Source organism: Phodopus roborovskii, unplaced genomic scaffold, assembly GCF_943737965.1.
Source record: "Phodopus roborovskii unplaced genomic scaffold, PHOROB, whole genome shotgun sequence".
NCBI lineage: Eukaryota > Metazoa > Chordata > Mammalia > Rodentia > Cricetidae > Phodopus > Phodopus roborovskii.
The window spans coordinates 9,673,305-9,691,030 of record NW_026126516.1 but is presented as its reverse complement, the minus strand read 5'-3'; the positions used below and the strand labels follow the sequence as shown (position 1 = coordinate 9,691,030).

General features: G+C 37.1%; 1 long non-coding RNA gene, 7 other non-coding genes and 1 pseudogene across 8 annotated transcripts; all 9 read right to left on the bottom strand.

The window, feature by feature from the left end:
* Positions 1-16: 16 nt before the first annotated feature.
* Positions 17-4,431, bottom strand: LOC127231045 (uncharacterized). Its single transcript, XR_007835251.1, has 5 exons — positions 4,343-4,431; positions 3,565-3,651; positions 2,721-2,808; positions 1,963-2,048; positions 17-107 (listed from the first exon to the last, which is right to left on the bottom strand). It is a non-coding gene; the product is annotated as an uncharacterized LOC127231045 (long non-coding RNA).
* Positions 877-946, bottom strand: LOC127231234 (small nucleolar RNA SNORD113/SNORD114 family). The gene has a single exon (XR_007835277.1). It is a non-coding gene; the product is annotated as a small nucleolar RNA SNORD113/SNORD114 family (small nucleolar RNA).
* LOC127231210 (small nucleolar RNA SNORD113/SNORD114 family) lies at positions 2,399-2,470 on the bottom strand. Its single transcript, XR_007835257.1, has one exon. It is a non-coding gene; the product is annotated as a small nucleolar RNA SNORD113/SNORD114 family (small nucleolar RNA).
* On the bottom strand, positions 3,186-3,241 carry LOC127231235 (uncharacterized; annotated as a pseudogene).
* Positions 3,981-4,052, bottom strand: LOC127231213 (small nucleolar RNA SNORD113/SNORD114 family). The gene has a single exon (XR_007835260.1). It is a non-coding gene; the product is annotated as a small nucleolar RNA SNORD113/SNORD114 family (small nucleolar RNA).
* A 3,692-nt stretch (positions 4,432-8,123) lies between the features above and the next one.
* LOC127231229 (small nucleolar RNA SNORD113/SNORD114 family) lies at positions 8,124-8,195 on the bottom strand. The gene has a single exon (XR_007835274.1). It is a non-coding gene; the product is annotated as a small nucleolar RNA SNORD113/SNORD114 family (small nucleolar RNA).
* Positions 8,196-11,046: 2,851 nt separating this feature from the next.
* On the bottom strand, positions 11,047-11,118 carry LOC127231217 (small nucleolar RNA SNORD113/SNORD114 family). Its single transcript, XR_007835264.1, has one exon. It is a non-coding gene; the product is annotated as a small nucleolar RNA SNORD113/SNORD114 family (small nucleolar RNA).
* A 2,966-nt stretch (positions 11,119-14,084) lies between these two features.
* LOC127231222 (small nucleolar RNA SNORD113/SNORD114 family) lies at positions 14,085-14,156 on the bottom strand. The gene has a single exon (XR_007835268.1). It is a non-coding gene; the product is annotated as a small nucleolar RNA SNORD113/SNORD114 family (small nucleolar RNA).
* Positions 14,157-17,243: 3,087 nt separating this feature from the next.
* Positions 17,244-17,315, bottom strand: LOC127231218 (small nucleolar RNA SNORD113/SNORD114 family). Its single transcript, XR_007835265.1, has one exon. It is a non-coding gene; the product is annotated as a small nucleolar RNA SNORD113/SNORD114 family (small nucleolar RNA).
* Positions 17,316-17,726: the final 411 nt, after the last annotated feature.

Sequence of the window (17,726 nt, the reverse complement as noted above, 5' to 3'; positions counted from 1 at the left end):
ACACTGACTATACTCACGCTGTGCATATATTATGAACGCAAAGTGTTGATTGATCACAGAGCACAGGACCAGTGGACAAGGTACAATTCACATTGAGGGTATCCATCCTGGGAGTACAAAGTAGATGAGATTGTAAAGATTGATATTGTAATTACTCATCTATGGATTCTATTTATCTTGATTCTTTGTTGTTAGCCCTCATCTAAGTGTGTTTTAAACACACACAGAGTAAGGGCTTTAATTATAGTGTATATGACATCTGAAATATTGATATCAGAAAGACCCACTTTAGTTTAGTATATATTAGTATGACTTAATTAGTAAAGGCTTTACAAAATCTTAATCTGGATAATAATCTAAGATATTAAGTGGGGTTTTCAATATATGCATGGTCACTAGAGACAACATGAACCAACACTGGAATGTTGGCTGTGCGCACACCGTGTCTATATTATGAATGTAAAGAGTAGAACATGAAACTCAAATCAAACTGAAAAATTGCAAATCACCTTAGGGGAAATGCATCTGAGAGTATAAAGCAGAAAATAGAAATATATTGGCATTCTGTTCACTCATCCATGCTCTCTGCTTGCTTGTCTTACTCCACTCTTCTTATCACTCATTTACATATCCATTGCACTGCAATATGTTCTTACCGAGAAAACAAATTGCCGTTATGCTGACTCTAACAGGAACATTGCCTATAATTTTAACTCATGTGATAGACTCAGCTATCTCATTTGAATGAGTTATTATTTTGGGGGTTTGTTTTAATACACTTGTTAAGTAAGTCTTGATCATAAAATGACTTAGAAATATAGATTATTCCTAATATTGGCAACTGACATAATGAGTTTACATCAAGTATTTCAGGATGTGGACCTCAGACCCCCAGTCCTACAGTTCTTATTCACAACATATGCCACCACTGGTCATCACTATCCCAACCTCAGCCCTTCTCTTTCATTAGGAATCACAAAATAATCTAATGGCAAGATTCTTCAGTAAACATCTGGCCTCTATAAGGTCTTTTTCTCACGTTGAGCATACATGTTATACATTATTGATTTAGCAAAATTTGGTTAAGTATCATGTTCACCCCCGTGTCATATTAAGCACTTGACCATGATTACTCTTCCAGATAGTAACAAGAGTTTCATCGATACAATCTACAGTCTTTAAAATTATTACAAATATTGAATATACGAACACAAAATCTACTCTACAAACACCATGAGCAGTCAGCTGGGAGTATGTCTTCTGAGCGTGCAAAACAGAAGAGATTATAAAACTGCTCAAACTTGTGGTTTACACGCTCGTGCACGCTGCCTGCAATCTCAGCCCCTGTCTTCTTGGCACTCCTCTAAGTGTGAATTACACTGTCATGTGTTATTTATGAAAAAAGAAATAAAAAATGGCTATGGCTCTGACCCTATCAAGTACCCTATCATTTTAATTTATATGGCAGGCTCAATCATCAAGTGTGAATTAGTATGTAGATTTAGTGCTCCTCCTATGCAATTATATCATCCTTAGAAAATGATTTAACAAGTATATGAAATAGAATAGCATCACTTCCCAACTCCCTTTAACATCTGAGCTACATATTTTATCATGTGAACCTCAGACTTCCAGACCTGTAGTCAAGATCCTTGACTCATTTATCCACATCAGCCCTATCCTTCCCTGTGGATTTATGAATATTTATTAAGCCATTGATCACTAGAGCGAATGAGAAGTTTTATGGACAAGATCCCTAAGTATACGCCAAAGTTCCTCAGAATCTTATTCTGTGATTAGAATCTCTTGTTAATAAGGGAAATTTAGTTAAAGGTATTTCACCCATGTGCCATATTAACCCTTGGGGCACGGCTGCTCTTGTCAGATAAGTGGTTTTTTGTCTGTATGTGGACAGCCATTAAAATCAACATGAAACAACAAAAGAACATTGACTATACTCACATGGTATCTACATCTTGAACCCAATGAGTTCATCATGAAGCTCAGGACCAAGGAAGAATTAGTAAATAAACATGGAGGAATCCATTCTGAGAGTATAAAGCAGAAGAGATAATAAAAAGATTTATATTCTGTTCACTCATCCATGTCTTCTACATGCCTGTCTTGGCTCTTCTTAACCTTTATCCAAGTAGCTGTTAAACTAATATGTCTGCTTCTTGAGAAAAACAATAGCCATGGCTCTGGCGCATGCCTTTAATTATGGCTCAGATGGCATCTTAGGATATATGGGTATATATTATTAGGACTTGTTCTGTGAAGTTACATTTTAATTGGAATATATGATATAGATTTGTATTTCTGATTTAAACTAATTGTAAGAATAGACTAGCACTCTTACTTGCTTTCAGTGACTGCAGTATAAGCTAGATATTCTGATGTGGACCTCAGACTCCCAGACTTGTACTCATGATCCACGAATCATACACCACCACTGCTCATCATTGATCCACACCAGCCCTCCTTTCTATTAGTTTCAGTGTTTTTGCCTCATCATTCAAAATATTAAGATACTTATAACCACAAAATTCTAATGGCAAGGTCCTTGAGTATAACTCAGAACACAGGCCAAATTTTGTTCAACCTTGTGCTTCACAAGGTTTGGCCATGATTAACCCTCAATATTCTAGGTAGTGTCCATCAGATAGTATGAGGACACAATAAACAACATAAACCGAGACATGAACATTGACAATACCCACACGTTGTCTAGTCTACGAACACAGAGGCTGGATCGCAAGGTTGAGGTGCAAGTGAGGCTGTATAATGTCAGCTTGCAGGGCATCCATTCTGAAAGTATAGGAGAACAGGAGATATAGGAAGACTGACACTCTTATCCATGCATAGGAGCTGCTTTTCTTGACAAGTTCTACTCATCTCTCATGTAAGTGTTCATTACTCTATGAGATTTTCTTCTTAAGGAAACAAATGGCCATAGCTATGACCAACAATAACATTGTCTACAGTTTTGTTTTACGTGAATATACTACTGCATTTTGGAATATATAAGTTGTCCTTTTGTGGAATTGTGTCATGATTGGAAAATGACTTATATTTACTTACAGCATAGTAATATTATTGTTTGTTATACTACATTACAATAATATTTTAATTCACCTAATTATAGACGTAGACTACCATGGGACATATATTAGGTGTTTTATTTTGTGAACCTCAGATTCCCAGGCCTGTAGTCATAATCCATACAGTCATCATTGATCCAACATCACCCTCCTCTCCTCCTTACCAATTTGCATTTATTTAGCAATCAATCATTAGTACAATTGTGGCAATTTTGAGTCATAAAAAAAGTAACTACAAGATCCTTGATTAAACCTTAAGCCTCTCTAGGAATATTTGCATTCACTGTTTCATTACATGCTCTCAAATTGGAAAGAAAAAAATTAGACATTTTTTTTCCATGCACACGCCATATTAACACTTTGGCCCCTGATGCTATTCATAGATAATAAGTAGTCCTTTATTGCAACAGAAATAGTCCTTAAAAGCAACACAAAACGACATAAGAACACGGGCTATACTCACAAGGTCTATATCTTTCATATAAAAAACATCGAACATCAAAACTCAGGACTAAGGAAGAATATGAAAATCAGCTTGGAGGTATTCGTTCTGAGAGTACAAAGCAGAAAAAGTTATGAAAAGATTGCCATTCTCTTCACTTATATGCACACTCCCTCTTTCCCCTTACCCAAGTGTTCACTACTCTATGGTATACTCTACTTAGGAAAACAAATGGCTAAGGCTCTGAGTCAACATAAATATTGCCTAAGATTTTAGCTCAAGGGGAACGCTCAGTCATTGTATCTGAATGGTATTTACGGCAGTGGAATTCTGTCTTAATTAGAAAATGACTTCCAAATTCATTTTTATTTATATTTTACATAATTATCCATGACATCCACCACTCACATAATAGCATGCACTAGATGTGTTATGATGTGAACCTCAGACTCCCAGACGTGTAGTCATAATCTATGACTCATACAGCACCCACAGTCATCATTGATCCAACATCAGCCCTTCCTCTTCTCTACTACTTCAGGCTTACAGGGACTACTAAGATAATTTTAACTCCCAGAGAAACCAAGGAAAAGATCGGTGAATATAATTCTGAGTTATGTTGTATCTTTTGCAATAATAAGGACCTTTTTCATTGCATAAACTTAATTTGACAACATTTTATCAAACCATGTGTTCCAACACATAACACATTCAGCATTTGCCATGGCTAGTCTTATTAATACAGTTAATGCCCTTTAGAAGCATCACAAAACGACATAATAACGCAGACTGTACTCACACTGAGTCTATATTACAGGCTGAAACAGCTCATTAGGAGGCTCATGACCAAGGGAGGGTATGAAAATCAGCTTGGGGGCAGAATCCATTCTGAGAGAACAAAACAGAAGAGACCATTAAAAGTGGCATTTTGTTCTCTTACTCATGGACTCTGGTTACATGCATTAATACCTCTTTTTATAACTCACCTAAGTATGTATGACAGTGTCGTATGTCCTGTTAAGAATAAAAACACTCGGCATGGCTCTGACAATATAAGGGTCCATATTATTTTCCTCAGTCTTCCCTGTCTTCATGGGAAACTGGTGCGCTTGAATATAGTAGCGCTATATCTTTTAATATATTTATTAATATATTCTTAGTACATTTACTGTGGGACTATTAAACGAAACACTTGATTTACTTTTCTTTTTCCTGTGTATTTTTTTTCTGTATGCATGCATTTGTATTGCATGAACTAGGCACTTGGAGGCTGCTATATTAGTGGTTGATCCCAAATTGGGTTGCATACAATAGAAGCAAGTTCTTTTTAATCTCCTGAACCATCTCTCTAGCCCTGAAATTATTTCTTTAGTTGATAAATGCCTTAGCAAATAACTTTCACTAATATTTTTGTCTATTTATAAAAAGGTTATTCCTTGCAACGGTCACTGAGATCATGGGTATAGATTAGGTTGATAAGAACAGTTCTAGATGGTGGTGGCTCATTCAGCACCCATGGCTATCATTGACCAATTAAAAACTCTTACTGTGTTTCTTCACTAATCCATCATTTTACATGTAGATTCCAATGAGTTGCAAAGATTTACAAATGAGATCTCCACTATTGTTTCACAGTCTATCGGGCAAGGTACTGATGCATCAAGTTTATGTCAACTGTTATGTTTGAAAGCACCAGTAATATCTAAAGTAGTCTGTATGCTCTGGTCACAAAGCTTGAGACCAAAGAAAAATGCAACTAATTCCCAGGGGAAAACAGATTAAAATACAATTAATGTACAATATATTGACAATAAAATCTAGACATCACACTCAAAAGTACCAATATCAATTTGAGAGTGTGTGTGTGTGTGTTCATGAACATCTACATAAGTGCCCATGAAGAGGACAGATTTCACCTGACAAAAGCAATTTACCTTATGTTTTTGACCCAGGGTCTTTTGTTAGCCTGTAGCTGCTTGCTTTCAAGGCCCGGGGTCCACTGTCTTTTCCTCCACAAGACTGAGTATAGCAATACACCTGGGTTGTATATAAACTCAGGGACTTGTACCCAGCCCACTTTCAATGTCCCTGCAAAGTCAAACGGCACGGGAGGATTCTTACATGTGCTCGGTTTAGTTTTACGTATTGGTCCTTTCTCCCCTTCCAATAATAGGGAAAGGGCCCACAATGCAACTTGAAGCCAGCAGCTATGAGCACTGTTTTCACGTCCATGTTAACAAAAAATGATTGGGACAAACCTTGTAAGTAAGTAAATAAGAAGGCTCAATGGCAACATCCTCAGCAGTGTGTTCATGGCCTTGTTAAATTGACCTCACAGTCATAGTGGACCTAACAGGAGCTTATGCATGCCTTTACCAAGACGGGAGTGTCTTATCAAGGCCAGCAAAGCAAATCAGGGACTTTCACTCCACTTACATCAGTTCTCTTGACCCGCACACATGGGGTAGGGAAACACGGACCTCCCAGCCAGGAAACAATGTGTCAGTCCGCATCCATCCAGGGAGTACAAAGCAGGGAAGATAAGAAAAAGATTGATATTTTTCAAATCGCTTCCACGTGCTCCCTTTCACTACTTGTTATTTAGGCTTCATGTTGTGATGGTGGTGTCAAGAAGAATCAAGTAAGAAGACTTAAATTGACGAGTGGACCCTCAGTGGGGCCTAATCCATTAATTCTTATCCATTAGCTATTGTCCCCGGCTAAGAGGGGTGACATGAGATGTGTTATGCTGTGAACCTCAGACAAGTATTGTAGTCATCGTCAATCCATGACTAATAACGCCGCCGAGCATGGTCATCATCGGTCCATACTAGCATTTCTCTTCTATAATAAGAGAATCTAATGTTTGTTGTTTAACAATAAAAGTGTTTATAAATTTTCAGGATGACTAAATCCTTTACTCAGATAAGTTCTATACTCTATAATAACAATATAGAGCATCCCATTGAGGAAAAGAGATGATTTTCAATATTACTCACACAGGTATGGGGGCTTCTGTAAACACCCGGGAATAAGGGTAGAGTTTGTGAGCGTGGCCCAGTGTTTAAAGCAGACTGCAGCCATTGCTTCTGAGGGATGGGAACTGTGGATGATGAAAATTTGTTGACTTAATTCATGTAGGTTTTGTAAAATTCTGTAGATGTTTGTGAATCTATGATAATAGCTATATATTTACACTTAATAAAATTTAAGTGTCTCTGTTGGTTCATTTCAGATTGTGATGATTTTATAACATTTAGTTTTAGCAAATTAAGAATGTCAACTTTCCTTTTCACTAAAGATCAGGGATGAATGAAGAAGCCAGTAGCGATGGGCACAGAATTCAGGATCGAGAACTCAGATAGATAGCAGCCATTCATTAATTGCCTAAGCATCACAAGTGTTTGTGTGTCCATTAACAATAGAAAAACCACTACAAGGACAGAAATACTGAATGAATGGATCTATAGAATCTCATTCTAGACTCAGATATTTATACAAAATTCAGCTGGAACCATATAGCATGCTTCATCCATGAAACATCAAGGAAGAGACCCAAAATTATATACTACTATAGTGTATCTAAATGAATAAAGGCAAAACGCATTGCAAAACCATGAACAGCACAGTTCATTTGCATTTTTTAGAGTCAAATGGGACTGGATTAAAAATCCACCTCTTTCACAACAGAAGGTCCTCAAGAGCCTCCAATTTAGCATAATTTTTTGAGAAACCAATATGCTTCTCCTATATTTATCATGGGTTCATTACAGCAGAGATTCCATAAAAAACTAGTGTCAGAACATATAGATGATAGAGAGCTAGAAGCATGAATAGAAAATGCTATGTAGATAGACAGACAGGTAAATAAAATCTAACATGTTATATAATTGTGTATGTTTTAGAGCAAATGTTTGGTGATTCAAAGTATCATAATAATTAAAGTTAAAATTTTCATAAAGTATCTCGAGGAAATTTTATATCTGTCATTAACTGAATGTCTCATTTTTGAGCAGTTTGACATCATTTAACAGTACGGAGAAGCAGACAAAGTAACACAAAAACATAAACTGTACTTACATGGCATCACATGATATAGGGCCCAGGTTAGCCGTGGAACTCGTGATGATGTTGGAAGTGTAACTTCAGCTTGGGAACAATCACAGAGATGAAAAGAAGAAGAGATTATTCACACAATCTTGTACTATACAATGGACCTTACAATTTTTTTTATTTTACTCAACTAAGTATTTAAAATTATATTATACTCTTCTTGAGAAAATACATAGGAAAAACATTTCTAACCCAAACAAGGATTTTCAGCACCCTTTTAAACAGCATAGCACATCCTTAGCTAATGAAGAGTAATGTTGCACATTCATTACTACAGGGTTTTTTGACTCTATGTGTGTGTGTGTGTGTGTGTGTTACTACTAGGAGTATTACCTTAGAAAATGGTTAGTGCTCTTATTTCTTATACATATAATATTTTAATTATATAAAGGAGTAAAACTCAGTACCATAAATATTATATGTTATGATAATGTACTATACTACATACAACTCAAATCTACTCTGGTGTGAACCTCAGACGCCCAGACCTGTAGTCATGATCCCCGGATCATACATTGTCAATGGTCATCATCGTTCCAACACCACCTTTCCCTTTCTTTCAGCATTTACTAATGAAAGTAGCATTTTTATTACATAACTATTTGTACAATTTGTAATAGGATTATAATGAGTCATCAAAAACCTGAGGTATTGAAGCCCTTCTACAGGAGCTTATGCATGCCTTTACCAAGACGGGAGTGTCTTATCAAGGCCAGCAAAGCAAATCAGGGACTTTCACTCCACTTACATCAGTTCTCTTGACCCGCACACATGGGGTAGGGAAACACGGACCTCCCAGCCAGGAAACAATGTGTCAGTCCGCATCCATCCAGGGAGTACAAAGCAGGGAAGATAAGAAAAAGATTGATATTTTTCAAATCGCTTCCACGTGCTCCCTTTCACTACTTGTTATTTAGGCTTCATGTTGTGATGGTGGTGTCAAGAAGAATCAAGTAAGAAGACTTAAATTGACGAGTGGACCCTCAGTGGGGCCTAATCCATTAATTCTTATCCATTAGCTATTGTCCCCTGGCTATGAGGGGTGACATGAGATGTGTTATGCTGTGAACCTCAGACAAGTATTGTAGTCATCGTCAATCCATGACTAATAACGCCGCCGAGCATGGTCATCATTGGTCCATACTAGCCTATCTCTGCTCTAGTAATATTTGCGTGTTTTCTCCTCTGTAGTGATATGACTGTTTTGTTTTTTTATGATAAATAATTCCCTTACTCAGATATATTCTATGCTCTATAGTAATATAGAGCATCCCTTTGTGGAAAAGAGACAACAATTTTGAATGTTACTCACACAAGTTTTGGTCTTCTGTAACGCAGAGGAAAAGTGTAGAGTCTGTGGGCGTGACCCAGTGTATAGGGCAGACCGAAGCCATTGCTTCTGAGGGATGAGTACTGTGGATGGTGAAAATTTAATAACTTAACTCATGTAAGCTTTGTAAAACTCTTTCTGTACATGTGAATCTGTGGTAATAGCTATGTGCTTTTACACTAAGTAAAATTTAAGTGTAATGTCAGTGTCTAATTATTTTTGTAATTTATTTATGATGACGTTTTAGGAAATCAAGAGTGTCAAACTTTTTTCCCTTAAGTGCAATAGAAAAAGCAGAGTGAAGCGTGAGGCCAGTAGCTATAAGCATAGATTTCAGAGTCTAGGACTCAAGAGAGATAACAATATATTCGCAGTTTGCCTGAGCATGACAGTTGTTTGATAGGGGATGTCCTTCTGAATGCTGTGAATATATGTTTGTCTTACTGACTGATGAATAAAACTATTTGGGGCAATGGACAGGCAGGATGTAGCCCTAAGAGAGGATGGGTAGACAATTCTGGGAATAGGAATGCAGCGAGAGAGTAACAAGATAGCAGACATGAAACAGCAAAGAAACCGGGCATTGTCAGGTAAGCAAAGACGATGTAGAGATACACAGATTAATAGCAATGGGTCAGTAAGAAAGAGAGAGCTAGCCAATAATGAGCCTGAGCTATCAGTCAAACAGTCAAACAGTCTCTGCATGATTATCTGGAATTGAATCGCTATGGGTAGGGGCAGGATATAATATTATGGCAACAGGTGTTTGGGTGTCTATTCTGAGAATTAAAAACCAGTTTATAACCAGATATATACAATGAATGGGTAGATAGGGACGCTCAGATTTTTTATATCCAAGGCAGATCAACACAAATTGAACAGAAGAAACCATCAGTTTAGTGTATTTTAAGAAAATTGACTGACAAAAACAGTAAGTCACTTATTAACTTTTGTAAATCTGAACACAGGAAATACCATAATAGTAAGACGTGGTCAGGTCTGTCCAGCTGCACATCACCTGCATGCCTGGGGACAACTAAATACTCTCAGTGTTCCAGGTACAAAAAGGAGATCGTGACTCAGTCTCCTCTGATCTGTTCAATATACATACATTTTTTTTTGCATTTTGTAGAGTCATAAAGAATGGGTTAAGTGTCCACCTGATTCTACAAAGGAGATTTGCATTAGTCTTTGCTTTATCTTCATTAACTGAGATAACAATAAGCCTTTCCTATATTTATGATAGGGACATTATAGCTGTGACTCTGAAAAGGGCAAAATTGATGACAGATTATATTTCATAGATGACAGACAATAGAGATATTAGGATCAGTAGAAAAAATGATATATATATAGAGAGAGACAGAGATGGTCAGATACAATGCATTATCAAATTATATTCTTGTGTATGTTTGGAGTGATTCCTTAGCAATTCAGTGTCTCATCTTAATTTCATCTTAAAGAGATAAATCAAGTGTGTCAAAGATTTTTTGTTAGTAATTAACCAGATGTGTTACTGCTAGTAATTAGTACCTCATTCAACAATAAGGATAAGTAGTCAAAGTAACACAAGAACATGAACTTACATGGTTTCCCATGTTCCCAAGACCCTAGGCTAGACATGGACCTCATGATGCACATGGATATGGAACTTCAGCTTGGGAACATCCACAAAAATGAAAAGAAGAAAGGATTATAAACAATCATGTTCTATACCATGGCACGTGTGGTTTCCTACTCATTTTATTAACTTAAGTATATTTAACTATATTTCATTCATTGAGAAATTACACAGGAGGGATGGATCTAACACAAAAAAAGTTTTAGAGACCATTTTAAGCAGAACACAAAATCCTATGATAATGGGTAGTAACATTGTACATTTACTAGTAATGGCTTTCTGAACTTTATATAATATATACTTACATACTATAAGTATTATATTGTATTCTAATTGGAAAAAATGTAAGAAACAATGGCATAACTATTATATATTATGATATCATACTCTAACAACACCCGACAACTCTATCAAAAATCTACACTACACTTCTTCTGGTGTGAACCTCAGACTCCCAGACCTGTACTCATGATCCCCGGATCATACATTATCAGTGGTCATCATTGATCCAACACCACTTTTTTCTTTCTCTTTCACTTTCTGTGTTATTCGTGTTACTTGTTATAGTTATGCAACTTTTCATCACAAAACCCTGAGGTATTGAAGCCCTTCTACAGATTTTGTGGCACCCTGACTCTCTGTCTCTTCTCTTAATTTTGGAGCCCTCAGCAGTGTGTTCATGGCTTTGTTAAATTGACCACATAGTCATAGTGGACCTAACAGGAGCTTATGCATGCCTTTACCAAGACGGGAGTGTCTTATCAAGGCCAGCAAAGCAAATCAGGGACTTTCACTCCACTTACATCAGTTCTCTTGACCCGCACACATGGGGTAGGGAAACACGGACCTCCCAGCCAGGAAACAATGTGTCAGTCCGCATCCATCCAGGGAGTACAAAGCAGGGAAGATAAGAAAAAGATTGATATTTTTCAAATCGCTTCCACGTGCTCCCTTTCACTACTTGTTATTTAGGCTTCATGTTGTGATGGTGGTGTCAAGAAGAATCAAGTAAGAAGACTTAAATTGACGAGTGGACCCTCAGTGGGGCCTAATCCATTAATTCTTATCCATTAGCTATTGTCCCCTGGCTATGAGGGGTGACATGAGATGTGTTATGCTGTGAACCTCAGACAAGTATTGTAGTCATCGTCAATCCATGACTAATAACGCCGCCGAGCATGGTCATCATCGGTCCATACTAGCCTATCTCTGCTCTAGTAATATTTGCGTGTTTTCTCCTCTGTAGTGATATGACTCTGTTTTGTTTTTTTTATGATAAATAATTCCCTTACTCAGATATATTCTATGCTCTATAGTAATATAGAGCATCCCTTTGTGGAAAAGAGACAACAATTTTGAATGTTACTCACACAAGTTTTGGTCTTCTGTAACGCAGAAGATATGTGTAGAGTCTGTGAGCGTGACCCAGGGTTCAGGGCAGACCGAAGCCATTGCTTCTGAGGGATGAGTACTGTGGATGGTGAAAATTTAATAACTTAACTCATGTAAGCTTTGTAAAACTCTTTCTGTACATGTGAATCTGTGGTAATAGCTATGTGTTTCTACACTTAGTTAAATTTAAGTGTAATGTCAGTGTCTAATTATTTTTGTAATTTATTTATGATGATGTTTTAGGAAATCAAGAGAGTCAAACTTTTATTCCCTTTATGTACAGAACAAAAGACCCAGGTTGAAGTGTGAGGCAGTAGCTATAAGCATAAGCATAGATTTCAGAGTCTAGGACTCAAGAGAGATAACAATACATTCGCAGTTTGCCTGAGCATGACAGTGGTTTGATAGGGGATGTCCTTCTGAATGCTGTGAATATATGTTTGTCTTACTGACTGATGAATAAAGCTGTTTGGGGCAATGTACAGACAGGATGTAGCCCTAAGAGAGGATGGGTAGACAATTCTGGGAAGAGGAATGCAGCGAGAGAGTAACGAGATAGCAGACATGAAACAGCAAAGAAACCGGGCATTGTCAGGTAAGCCAAGACGATGTAGAGATACACAGATTAATAGCAATGGGTCAGTAAGAAAGAGAGAGCTAGCCAATAATGAGCCTGAGCTATCTGTCAAACAGATTACTAACAACAAGTGTCTCTGCATGATTATCTGGAATTGAATCGCTATGGGTAGGGGCAGGATATAATATTATGGCAACAGGTGTTTGGGTGTCTATTCTGAGAATTAAAAACCAGTTTATAACCAGATATATACAATGAATGGGTAGATAGGGACGCTCAGATTTTTTATATCCAAGGCAGATCAACACAAATTGAACAGAAGAAACCATCAGTTTAGTGTATTTTAAGAAAATTGACTGACAAAAGCAGTATGTCACTTATTAACTTTTGTAAATCTGAACACAGGAAATACCATAATAGTAAGACGTGGTCAGGTCTGTCCAGCTGCACATCACCTGCATGCCTGGGGACAACTAAATACTCTCAGTGTTCCAGGTACAAAAAGGAGATCGTGACTCAGTCTCCTCTGATCTGTCCAATATACATACATTTTTATTTTGCATTTTGTAGAGTCATAAAGAATGGGTTAAGTGTCCACCTGATTCTACAAAGGAGATCTGCATTAGTCTTTGCTTTATCTTCATTAACTGAGATAACAATAAGCCTTTCCTATATTTATGATAGGGACATTATAGCTGTGACTCCTCTGAAAAAGGGCAAAATTGATGTCAGATTATATTTCATAGATGACAGACAATAGAGATATTAGGATTAGTGGGAAAAAATGATATATATATATAGAGAGAGACAGTGATGGTCAGATACAATGCGTTATAAAATTATATCCTTGTGTATGTTTGGAGTGATTCCTTAGCAATTCAGTGTCTCATCTTAACTTCATCTTAAAGAGATAAATCAAGTGTGTCAAAGATTTTTTGTTAGTAATTAACCAGATGTGTTACTGCTAGTAATTAGTACCTCATTCAACAATAAGGATAAGTAGTCAAAGTAACACAAGAACATGAACTTACATGGTTTCCCATGTTCCCAAGACCCTAGGCTAGACTTGGACCTCATGATGCACATGGATATGGAACTTCAGCTTGGGAACATCCACAAAAATGAAAAGAAGAAAGGATTATAAACAATCATGTTCTATACCATGGCACTTGTGTGGTTTCCTACTCATTTTATTAACTTAAGTACATTTAACTATATTTCATTCCTTGAGAAATTACACAGGAGGCATGGATCTAACACAAAAAAGGAGTTGTAGAGGCCATTTTAAGCAGCACACAAAATCCTATGATAATGGATAGTAAGATTGCAGATTTACTACTAATGTCTTTCTGAACTTTATATAAAATATACTTACATACTATAAGTATTATAATGTATTCTAATTAGAAAAATGTAAGAAACAATGGCATAACTATTATATATTATGATGTCATCCTCTAACCACACCAAACAACTCTATCAAAAATCTACACTACACTTCTTCTGGTGTGAACCTCAGACTCCCAGACCTGTAGTCATGATCCCCGGATCATACATTGGCAGTGGTCATCATTGATCCAACACCACCTTTTTCTATCTCTTTCACTTTCTGTGTTATTCGTGTTACTTGTTATAGTTATGCAACTTTTCATCACAAACCCTGAGGTATTGAAGCCCTCAACAGATTTTGTGGCACCCTGACTCTCTGTCTCTTCTCTTAATTTTGGAAGCCCTCAGCAGTGTGTTCATGGCCTTGTTAAATTGACCTCATAGTCATAGTGGACCTAACAGGAGCCTATGCATGCCTTTACCAAGACGGGAGTGTCTTATCAAGGCCAGCAAAGCAAATCAGGGACTTTCACTCCACTTACATCAGTTCTCTTGACCCGCACACATGGGGTAGGGAAACACGGACCTCCCAGCCAGGAAACAATGTGTCAGTCCGCATCCATCCAGGGAGTACAAAGCAGGGAAGATAAGAAAAAGATTGATATTTTTCAAATCGCTTCTACGTGCTCCCTTTCACTACTTGTTATTTAGGCTTCATGTTGTGATGGTGGTGTCAAGAAGAATCAAGTAAAAAGACTTAAATTGACGAGTGGACCCTCAGTGGGGCCTAATCCATTAATTCTTATCCATTAGCTATTGTCCCCTGGCTATGAGGGGTGACATGAGATGTGTTATGCTGTGAACCTCAGACAAGTATTGTAGTCACCGTCAATCCATGACTAATAACGCCGCCGAGCATGGTCATCATCGGTCCATACTAGCCTATCTCTGCTCTAGTAATATTTGCTTGTTTTCTCTTCTGTAGTGATATGACTCTGCTTTGTTTTTTTTATGATAAATAATTCCCTTACTCAGATATACTCTATGCTCTATAGTAATATAGAGCATCCCTTTGTGGAAAAGAGACAACAATTTTGAATGTTACTCACACAAGTTTTGGTCTTCTGTAACGCAGAGGATAAGTGTAGAGTCTGTGAGCGTGACCCAGGGTTCAGGGCAGACCGAAGCCATTGCTTCTGAGGGATGAGTACTGTGGATGGTGAAAATTTAATAACATCTCATGTAAGCTTTGTAAAACTCTTTCTGTATATGTGTATCTGTGGTAATAGCTATGTGCTTTTACACTAAGTAAAATTTAAGTGTAATGTCAGTGTCTAATTATTTTTGTAATTTATTTATGATGAAGTTTTAGGAAATCAAGAGAGTCAAACTTTTTTCCCTTTATGTACAGAAGAAAAGACCCAGGTTGAAGTGTGAGGCCAGTAGCTATAAGCATAGATTTCAGAGTCTAGGACTCAAGAGAGATAACAATACATTCGCAGTTTGCCTGAGCATGACAGTGGTTTGATAGGGGATGTCCTTCTGAATGCTGTGAATATATGTTTGTCTTACTGACTGATGAATAAAGCTGTTTGGGGCAATGTACAGACAGGATGTAGCCCCTAAGAGAGGATTGGTAGACAATTCTGGGAAGAGGAATGCAGCGAGAGAGTAACGAGATAGCAGACATGAAACAGCAAAGAAACCGGACATTGTCAGGTAAGCCAAGACGATGTAGAGATACACAGATTAATAGCAATGGGTCAGTAAGAAAGAGAGAGCTAGCCAATAATGAGCCTGAGCTATCAGTCAAACAGATTATTAATAACAAGAGTCTCTGCATGATTATCTGGAATTGAATCGGTATGGGTAGGGGCAGGATATAATATTATGGCAACAGGTGTTTGGGTGTCTATTCTGAGAATTAAAAACCAGTTTATAACCAGATATATACAATGAATGGGTAGATAGAGACACTCAGATTTTTTATATCCAAGGCAGATCAACACAAATTGAACAGAAGAAACCACCAGTTTGTTGTTTTATGACAATTGACTGACAAAAACAGTAAGTCACTTATTAACTTTTGTAAATCTGAACACAGGAAATACCATAATAGTAAGAAGTGGTCTGATCTGTCCAGTTGCACATCACCTGCATGACTGGGGACAACTAAATACTCTCAGTGTGCCAGGTACATAAAGGAGATCTTGACTCAGTGCCCTGATCTGTCCAATATACACATACAAAGAAACAATTGCATGCATATGGGATTCTATATCCCTCGAACTTAAAGGAACAGCACAGAAACTATATAATATTACAGACTGATTAAATAAATAAATACAATCACTGTGTGTAAAATCATGAATGGTTCATTGCATTCCTTTCATTTATTTATTTATTTTCATTTTATAGAGTCATAAAGAATGGGTTTAAGTGTCTACCTGATTCTACAAAGGAGGTCTGCATTAGTCTTTGCTTTATCTTCATTAACTGAGCTAACAATAAGCCTTTCATATAATTATGATAGGGACATTTTAGCTGTGACTCCTCTGAAAAAGGGCAAAATTGATGTCAGATTATATTTCATAGATGACAGACAATAGACATAGTAGGATCAGTAGTAAAAAATGATATATATAGAGAGAGATGGTCAGAGACAATGTGTTATCAAATTATATTCTTGTGTATGTTTGTAGTGATTCCTTAGCAATTCAGTGTCTCATCTTAATTTCATCTTAAAGAGATAAATCAAGTGTGTCAAAGACTTTTGTTAGTAATTAACCAGATGTGTTATTGCTAGTAATTAGTACCTCATTTAACAATAAGGATAAGTAGTCAAAGTAACACAAGAACATGAACTTACATGGTTTCCCATGTTCCCAAGACCCTAGGCTAGACTTGGACCTCATGATGCACATGGAAATGGAACTTCAACTTGGGAACATCCACAAAAATGAAAAGAAGAAAGGATTATAAACAATCATGTTCTATACCATGGCACTTGTGTGGTTTCTTACTCATTTTTTTAACTTAAGTGTATTAAACTATAATTCATTCCTTGAGAAATTACAATGGAGGCATGGATCTAACACTAAAAACAGTTTAGACACCATTTTAAGCAGCACACAAAATCCTATGATAATGGATAGTAACATTGCACATTTATTACTAAAGGCTTTCTGACTTTATATACTATATACTTATATGAGTATTCTATTGATTCTAATTGTAATAATGTAAGAAAACAATGGCATAACTATTATATATTATGATATCATATTCTAACCACACCCAACAACTCTATCAAAAATCTATACTACACATCTTCTGGTGTGAACCTCAGACTCCCAGACCTGTACTCATGATCCCTGGATCATACATTGTCAGTGGTCATCACTGATCCAACACCACCTTTTTCTTTCTCTTTCACTTTCTGTGTTATTCGTGTCACTTGTTATAGTTATGCAACTTTTCATCACAAAACCCTGAGGTTTTGAAGTCCTGAACAGATTTTGTGGCACCCTGACTCTCTGTCTCGCCTTTTAATTTTTGAAGCCCTCAGTAGTGTGTTCATGGCCTTGTTAAATTGACCTCACAGTCATAGTGGACCTAACAGGAGCTTATGCATGCCTTTACCAAGACGGGAGTGTCTTATCAAGGCCAGCAAAGCAAATCAGGGACTTTCACTCCACTTACATCAGTTCTCTTGACCCGCACACATGGGGTAGGGAAACACGGACCTCCCAGCCAGGAAACAATGTGTCAGTCCGCATCCATCCAGGGAGTACAAAGCAGGGAAGATAAGAAAAAGATTG